General features: G+C 42.5%; 1 pseudogene; it reads right to left on the bottom strand.

Annotated features, from left to right (window-relative positions):
- Nucleotides 1–6,757: 6,757 nt before the first annotated feature.
- LOC148524847 (uncharacterized) lies at nt 6,758–8,428 on the bottom strand (annotated as a pseudogene).
- Nucleotides 8,429–8,663: the final 235 nt, after the last annotated feature.

Raw genomic sequence — 8,663 nt, 5'->3', positions numbered from 1 at the left:
CATTTGGCCCAATAAGGTAAAAAAAGGGGCGTATACAATTTCGAGCGAAAAGCCGTTCTCGGTGAAACTTTTTCGCCGATGATGTCATTTTCCCCAATTCCAATTTTCCCCGTATTCAATTTGGCTGACTTTTCGCCGGTGCAAAAACTCAATGCATCAGACCTGGCGAAAAAGTATCACCTAGGAATAGGTGGTGAGTAAAAATGCAGTATTGGGGTTTTTGGTGTGCAGACTTCCAAATACCACCCTGCACCCCTTGGACAGTCCCCTAAAGGTAATCTGTGTCAATTTGTTTTTTAAAAAGTACCTTAGGAGACCCCAAAAAAGTACTTTCATTTTAGGGGCAAAAAAAAACAAAGTTGGGTACAAACTTTAAAACTAGCGAAATAGACTCAGGGGGTGTCCCCAAGTATGTGCCAGGTGTTTTTTGGATTGCAGTTGGTTGCAGCAGGTGGATTTTTCAAGTTATTTCAAAATTCACATTAGCCACTTAAAAATATGCTAGCACCCATTTTCACGTACCCCACATTTGATGGGATTACTTATTTTGGCAAAAAAAACCTTCCTAAATGCTATTCTTCACCACCTTCTTAAAAATGCAAAACAGCAGCTATTGAGACTGTTTAAAGACCCCACATACCTTTATCAGGGCTATTTGGGGGGTCCCCGAAGCTAGCCCCCATGTCAGAGCATCTTTTGGGGGTGTCAGGCTGATTTCCCCAAAAATGACAGGACTTTTCGCTGATTAAGAATTTGTCAGGTCCCTTTTTTTCACCGATTTCAAATTCAATATGGAGATACGCAGGCACGAGCGATACTTTTTTGCACCTGATACCAGCGATGACGGCAAAAAGTCCTGCCATGGATGAATTAAATACGGGTCAAAATGTGTAGAGAGAAGCAGGATGTGGAGTTGAGGATGACACCAATGCAAACAGCTTGGAAAACTGGGGAGAGTGTGCTGTTTTCAATTATGACAAGTTTACATATACAATGTCATTGGAGAGGAATAGACAAGGATAGAACAGTGCAATGATGGTCCTAATAGAAAAACATGTTTAGGGGTCTGAAAATGCAACTGGAGCCTCCAAGGCTCCACACTCTACTCTCAACCATATCAGAAGTAGTTTCCACTCTGTATTTTGTGAGAAAAGCAGGACCACAGGAGGGACAGTGGAATCCTTGGGGAATTTGAGGTGACCTGGCATTGCTGTGGCCCCTCAACTTTGGACATTTACCATGAGGGCTAGATGAATACTACCTCTTTTCCACCGAAAACACGGGTCCGACCTGGGTTTGTAGACATGATTCTAACCCAGATCAGACACTGTTTACACAGCAACATCGATCGGGGTTATTCTCAGGTCAGCCCCGTTCACACTGAACCTGAGTCTGCCCTACTAAACTTGTGAGGTCATAAAAAGTAGGAGGTGACTGCTCCACAACCACCAATCAGCTCATTTTAGGTATGACTCAGGTTGGATAACCCGGGTTGCGCCATTTACACTGCACCATTACCCAGGTCCATCCTGGGTTTGACCCTGGTAGCTAACTGGGTTGGATTGCCAGGTCACTTCACCCTGGTTATTTTTCAGAGACCCTTTTACATTGAGCTGTGACCCGGATAGACCCAGCAAAAACCCAGGTTTTTGCTTTGGTGTAAAAGGAGTATAAGTAAGATAGTTGCAGACCTTGTCTTCAGTAATGGGAGAGAAAGAACAAAAGAGGAGGAGGTTATCTTGGAGTGATAGAGCTGGTGAGAGTAGGAAATAACTTTATGGATGTGGGTAGAGTGGGTATAGGAAGAAAAATTAGATGAAGGAGGCAAATAAATTACACAGCTTAATTGATTCTGTTGATAGAGACTTCAAGAAGGTTTGCCTGTTGAGAAAGAGGGAAACAAAGTATGAAGACAGAACAAATGTGTAACGAATGCAGTCAGCATTTGGGTGAGACCATCTATAATTCTACTCAACAGTACAGGGACACTTTTGCAGATCTGTTTTGAGTGTCACAGTAGGGACTTCCAGTAGATCTCCAGAGTTAATGGAGCAGACGCTGAGTTGAACAAGTTTGCATAGCATATAAATGGCAAATAGTTCTGTCCAGAAAGAGGCTCTATGCATATGCTTAGATTCAGATTTGCATTAATCTGACACTTATGATTAGCTGCGCCTGGAGTTTATATTGGGGCAGGGAAGCCACAGACTTATGTAGGCATAGTTGGGTATGGATGCAGAGCAGCACAGAGACACATATACTAAGGGAAAAAAGTGGATAATTTAGCTGCTGAAAACAACAGATCTGATAGCACTTAGATAAACAACACTAGCACCACTCAAAAAAGGACTCTGTTATTCCACAAAAGCATTAAAATAATAAAAAGACAAGTGGTGCTTTGTTTTATTAAATATAATTGTGAATATACACAAATATGATGAGCAGTGCATAATTTTAAACAATTTAAAAATGAATAGTAATAAAAAAATCAAAGCAACTCCTAGAAGCTTAAAATCATAATAACATCAGAAACATAGATATAAGTGTTAATTAGGGTAAGTTGCAAAATGAATCATCACATTAATACACATGAGCATATGAAAATAAAATAAATTAACAGATAATTGTAATTAGAATTGAAACACCAGTTTCAAACAGTCACCATAACTAGATAGAATAAATGTTCAGTCAAATTCGGTATCCCACGTGCCTCAAACCACTGAAGGTACAGTAAATGAGCAGATGGGGATTCCAACAAGTATAATGCCAAAGTTGATATTAGGGAAAAAGCTCACCTCATTGAGGGATACTTGTCCAGCAAATTGTATTAGGATGAGCAGTGACAGATTAAGGTCAACATGAGCCTGGAGCTGCTTTTATAAAAGGCCTATTGTGTGCTGCCGCAGTGGGTGTGACCAGCACCTACCTTCAAAAACTTCAGTCTCCCTCCTCTCTTTGTTTTTATCTGTAAAATAATGTGAGAGTCTACAAATGAACAAAGGGGAAATCCCTTGGTAACGTAAGCCTAATATGGCAAAAAAAGCCACCTAATGAAATGTAAATGTAAACTGCAAAATCTCTCTATATAAAAGAAGAGAGACCTTACAATACTAAATAGCTATATATAAGATTGACATAGACAGAGAGGAGGACCCGCCGGGTGTTGGGAATGGGTTAAGTAAAAGGGCTGGATGGAGTAGGTAGGGGGACAACGGAGATGGGGTGCAGGACAGGACAGATTGGTGGTGGGGGAAGCAGACAGAGCAGCAGAGAGAGGGGTGGAATGGGACAGAGACAAAGTCCGTGTGGGGAAGGGATGGGGTGGGGGGCAGACTGAGAAGACGCTTACCCTGGCCTCTGCACTTCCCAAATACGAGGGCAGAGTGCTCTACAGCCCCCAAAATGCAACAGCCTGTCAATCAGGCTGCGGCTTAGGGGACACTGCATGTGATCACGCATGACCCATTCTGCAAATGCGTAAAATGGGTCCTGTGCACCCGCAGATCCACAATTATCAGAGATGCACGTAAACCATCAAGTTTACGTACATCTCTGAATAGGGCCCAAAATGTTTTAGCGCACAGATGAGTGACAACTAAATTTAGATATGATGTTTAAGTGCACATATACATCAACTCCTAAATACAAATTGCTATACAATGTTATTAGTAACAGAGCTCCCCACTAGCACCAAGTAATACTTATGTTCGTCAAACCTCCTCAAACAGACTTTGGTCCTGCAAGATAAACCCCCTCTATACAGTGTATATATATATATATATATATATATATACAGTCAGGTGCATAAATATTGGGACATTGACAGAATTTTCATATTTTGGCCTCTATTCACCACCACAATGGCTTTGAAATTAAACAAACAAGATGTGCTTTAACTGCAGACTTTCAGATTTAATTTGAGGGTAATTGCATCTAAATCAGGTGAACGGTGTAGGAATTACAACGGTTTCTATATGTGCCTCCCACTTTTTAAGGGGCCAAAAGTAATGGGACTATCAACTCAAAAGCTATTTCATGGATAGGTGTGGGCTATTCCCTCATTATTTCATTATCAATTAAGCAGGTAAAAGGTCTGGAGTTGATTCTAGGTGTGACATTTGCATTTGGAATCAGTTGCTGTTGACTCTCAATATGAGATCCAAAGAGCTGTCACTATCAGTGAAGCAAGCCATCATTAGGTTGAAAAATCAAAACAAACCCATCAGAGAGATAGCAAAAACATTAGGTGTGGCCAAATCAACTGTTTGGAACATTCTTAAAAAGAAAAAATGCACCGGAGAGCTCAGCAACACCAAAAGACCCGGAAGACCACGGAAAACAACTGTGGTGGATGACAGAAGAATTATTTCCCTGTTGATGAAAAACCCCTTCACAACAGTTGGCCAAATCAAGAACACTCTCCAGGAGGTAGGTGTATATGTGTCATAGTCAACAATCAAGAGAAGACTTCACAAGATTGAATATAGAGGGTTCACCACAAAAAGTAAACCATTGGTGAGCCTCAAAAACAGGAAGACCTGATTAGAGTTTGCCAAACAACATCTAAAAAAGCCATTACAGTTCTGGAACAACATCCTATGGACAGATGAGACAATATCAACTTTTACCAGAGTGATGGGAAGAGAGAGGAGAAGGAAAGGAACTGCTCATGATCCAAAACATACCACCTCATCAGTGAAGCATGGTGGTAGTAGTGTCATGGTGTGGGCATGTATGGCTGCCAATGGAACTGGTTCCTTTCTATTTATTGATGATGTGACTGCTGACAAAAGCAGCAGAATGAATTCTGAAGTGTTTCGGGCAATATTATATGCTCATATTCAGTCAAATGCTTCAGAAGTAATTGGACAGCACTTCACAGTGCAGATGGACAATGACCCGAAGCATACTGTAACAGCAACCAAAGAGTTTTTTAAGGCTAAAAAGTGGAATGTTATGCAATGGCCTGACCTGAATCCGATTGAGAATGCATTTCACTTGATGAAGACAAAACTGAAGGGAAGATGCCGAAACTGCAGGACATTTGCAGTAGAGGCCTGGCAGAGCATAACCAGGGATGAAACCCCAGCATCTGGTGATGTCTATGCGTTCCAGACTTCAGGCTGTAATTGCCTGCAAAGGATTTTCAACAAAGTATTAAAAAGTGAAAGTTTCATTTAGGATTGTTTAGTTTGTCCCATTACTTTTGGCCCCTTAAAAAGTGGGAGGCACATATAGAAACCATTGTAATTCCTGCACCATTCACCTGATTTGGATGTAATTACCCTTAAATTAAATCTTAAAGTCTGCAGTTAAAGCACATCTTGTTTCATTTCAAAGCCATTGTGGTGGTGAATAGAGGCCAAAGTATGAAAATGCTGTCATTGACCCAATAGTTATGCACCTGACTGTATATAATATATACTGTAAATATACAGGTTGAGTCTCCCATATCCATAATTCCATTATCCGAAATATTCCAAAAACCGAAATATTTAGTGGCAGCGGTGACATCATGACGTGACCTGGCGTCATGACATCAAGAATCAATTACCAATCACTAGCGGTGTGGGTGTGGTCTATATGCCGCGCTCCCCCCAGTGCAGCGCACGCCAGGCACTTTGTGACACTCACTGGACTCCCCCGCAGCACCTGACAGACCCTATTGCGACACCACCGGCCCCCAGTGACACCTGCAGGACCCACCCCCGCCGCACATGCCGGGCCTCAAATGACACCTGCCGGACTCCACCCAATGGATCCCTCGTTACACTCACCAGACACCCCCGCAGCACATGCCAGGCCTCCTGTAATACTCGCCGGACACCCCGCAGCACACACCAGGTCTCCTGTGACATCTCCCGGTATTCTGAAAACTGAAATTATCCAAAATCTGAAATGCTCCTGGTCCTGAGCATTTCGGATATGGCAGCCTCAACCTGTTTTTATATATATATATATATATATATATATAATAATCCAACGGACCGGCACTCTGCTAAACTGGTCACAACAATTCTCCAGTGCCTCCTGTGTAATAACAATGCAGCAACAAAAATCAGCGGCACCTGGAGCTTTTAGTAGAAATTCATTTAATGTGTACCCAGACACGTGATACCAACATTTCGGGGCACTGCGCCCCTTTGTCAAGGAAAAGAGAAATAACAGGAGTAAGAAGAAACACCTTACCTTATACCGAAGAAGCCCGCCATGTGAAAGCGCCAGGACGCCGCCCGGGACCCCTCATGACGTGAATGGAGTCCCGCACTGATGACGTCACCGCGTCGGGCGTCCACGGGAACCATGGCAACCCGGGCACCCGCGCTACGACGCGGCTGGTCGTCCTGGAAACAGAGAAAGAATACAGAAAAAGTATTGTGTGTATGTACATATAGTAAACATCATATACCACACGTAATAAAAACACCTCCGTGACCGGGCCACCAGGCCCGTGCTACAGCTGAAAAATAAGAAAAGAAAAAGAATGTAAGATAACGTAAGGAAAATCAAAAAAATTGTACTGATACATTAGGATCACTGACAAGCATCGATAATTAGATCACTCTAACATATAGTGTCCTAAGTACAGAAAAAAGTGCAATAGGAGAACAGAAAAACAGGGAGACACTTAAGGAACTGAAGGCATATAAATGTTAAATCTAGATCACAAGATCATAAAGTCACCAACAAAAAGTCCAGGGACAGACCATTCGGGACCCCTGATAGGGAATACACTACACAGCTAGAACCTAGGTGTTTAATTGAATACATTCCAATTGATTCTCTCGTTGAGGCCAAGGGGACTGATGGTCTGCAAATTATATATCCATTTGGCTTCTATCTGAAGGAGGCGTGTTGCCCGGTCCCCCCCTCTTATAGTTTTGGGTACATGATCGATGGCCATATGCCGGAAATCGCTAAGGGTGTGTTTCTTCTCAAAGAAATGCTGGGCCATGGGTTGATCCGTAGCTTTACCAGAGAGGGCTGCTTTTATAGCGGAGCGATGGAGGGCCATTCGTTCCCTCATGGTTCTAGTAGTTTTCCCCACATAATGGAGGCCTCAAGGACAGCTGGCTAAATAAATGATATGAGAAGATGTGCATGTCAAGATGTGCTTAATGTGGAAAATGCATTGAGAGTGAGGATGAGTAAATGTATGTCCTACAGTCATATGCTGGCAGGTGGTGCATCCCAAGCACTTATAACAACCCGGCTTTTTTTTCAAAAACATACCGTCGGGGCTACTGACCTCGAAATTGGTGATGTCGTTATGGACTATCATATCTTTGATATTGCGTCCTCTAGTAAAACAGGCTAGCGGTCGTTTATTCCTCAAAGGTGTGAGATCCTTATCTGTATTGATAATAGGCCAAAGTGCCCGTGTGGCCCGATGTATAACAGCACTGCTTGTGCTGTATCTACTTTTCCAAGGAATGACATGTTCTTTGTCCCTATTTCTAGGGATAAACAGTGAGCTTCTGGGCATATTCAAGACCTCCTCTTTTTGTCGTTTAAGCATGGACAGATCATACCCTCTCTGTAGGAATTTATCAATAATACGGTCGATATTCATTTCCACCTCTGCAGGTTCACTAGTGATCCTTGCCACTCTCAACATCTGCGATTTTGGAAGGCCTTTTTTGAGGGCTGGGGGGTGATGACTGTTGGCCGACAATAAGGTATTCTTGTCGGTGGGTTTCGAATAAATGCTGGTGGTAATTCGTCCCTCTTTAATAGAGACCTGTACATCCAGGTAGCTCAATGTTTGTGAGCTGTATTGGTAAGTGATCCTTATAGGAGAATCTCTAGAATTGATGATGGATAACAGTGTCAAAAGTGCCTCTTCACCCCCTGTCCATAACATAAAGAGATCGTCTATGTACCTCGCGAATAATTTAATGTATTTTGACGTCTCATGGTTAGAGAAGAACATAAACTGCTCCTCCTTAAACATGTAGATGTTCGTGTAAGAGGGGGCGACATTACTCCCCATAGCGCAACCAGTGCGCTGGAGGAAAAAGCGCCCATCAAAAAGAAAATAGTTCATTGTTAAAGTTAATTCCAGTAGTTTCAAAAATAACTGATGATCGATAGAAGATACATTTTCCATAGTTAGAAACTCCTTCATGGCTGCCAATCCCCCTTCATGTGGAATGGAGGTGTATAAACTACAGACGTCCAAGACGCAGATCAAGGTGTTATCCGGTATCTCATGTATCTCCCCTAATACCTTAAAAAAACTGGAAGTATCTTTAATGTAAAAGGGGCATCTCGAAAGTAAGGGTTGAATGATACTGTCCAAGAATTGAGAGATTGGTTGGTATAAAGAATCTCTGGCCGAGATAATTGGACGGCCAGGAGGTCTCTCTACCTGTTTGTGGATCTTCGGCACTGTAAAGAGGATAGGAACCACAGGGTACTCCGTCATTAAAGCTTTCATCAATGAATCTGATATCTGTCCATCACTAAAGGCTTTGTGAAGAACTAGATCCAGTTCAATCTTAAATTCCGCTTTAATGACGGAGTACCCTGTGGTTCCTATCCTCTTTACAGTGCCGAAGATCCACAAACAGGTAGAGAGACCTCCTGGCCGTCCAATTATCTCGGCCAGAGATTCTTTATACCAACCAATCTCTCAATTCTTGGACAGTATCATTCAACCC

Source organism: Taudactylus pleione, unplaced genomic scaffold (assembly GCF_031769625.1).
Source record: "Taudactylus pleione unplaced genomic scaffold, aTauple2 ptg000116l, whole genome shotgun sequence".
NCBI lineage: Eukaryota > Metazoa > Chordata > Amphibia > Anura > Myobatrachidae > Taudactylus > Taudactylus pleione.
Note: the sequence above shows the minus strand (reverse complement) of the source record. Positions and strands in the feature narration are given on the sequence as shown.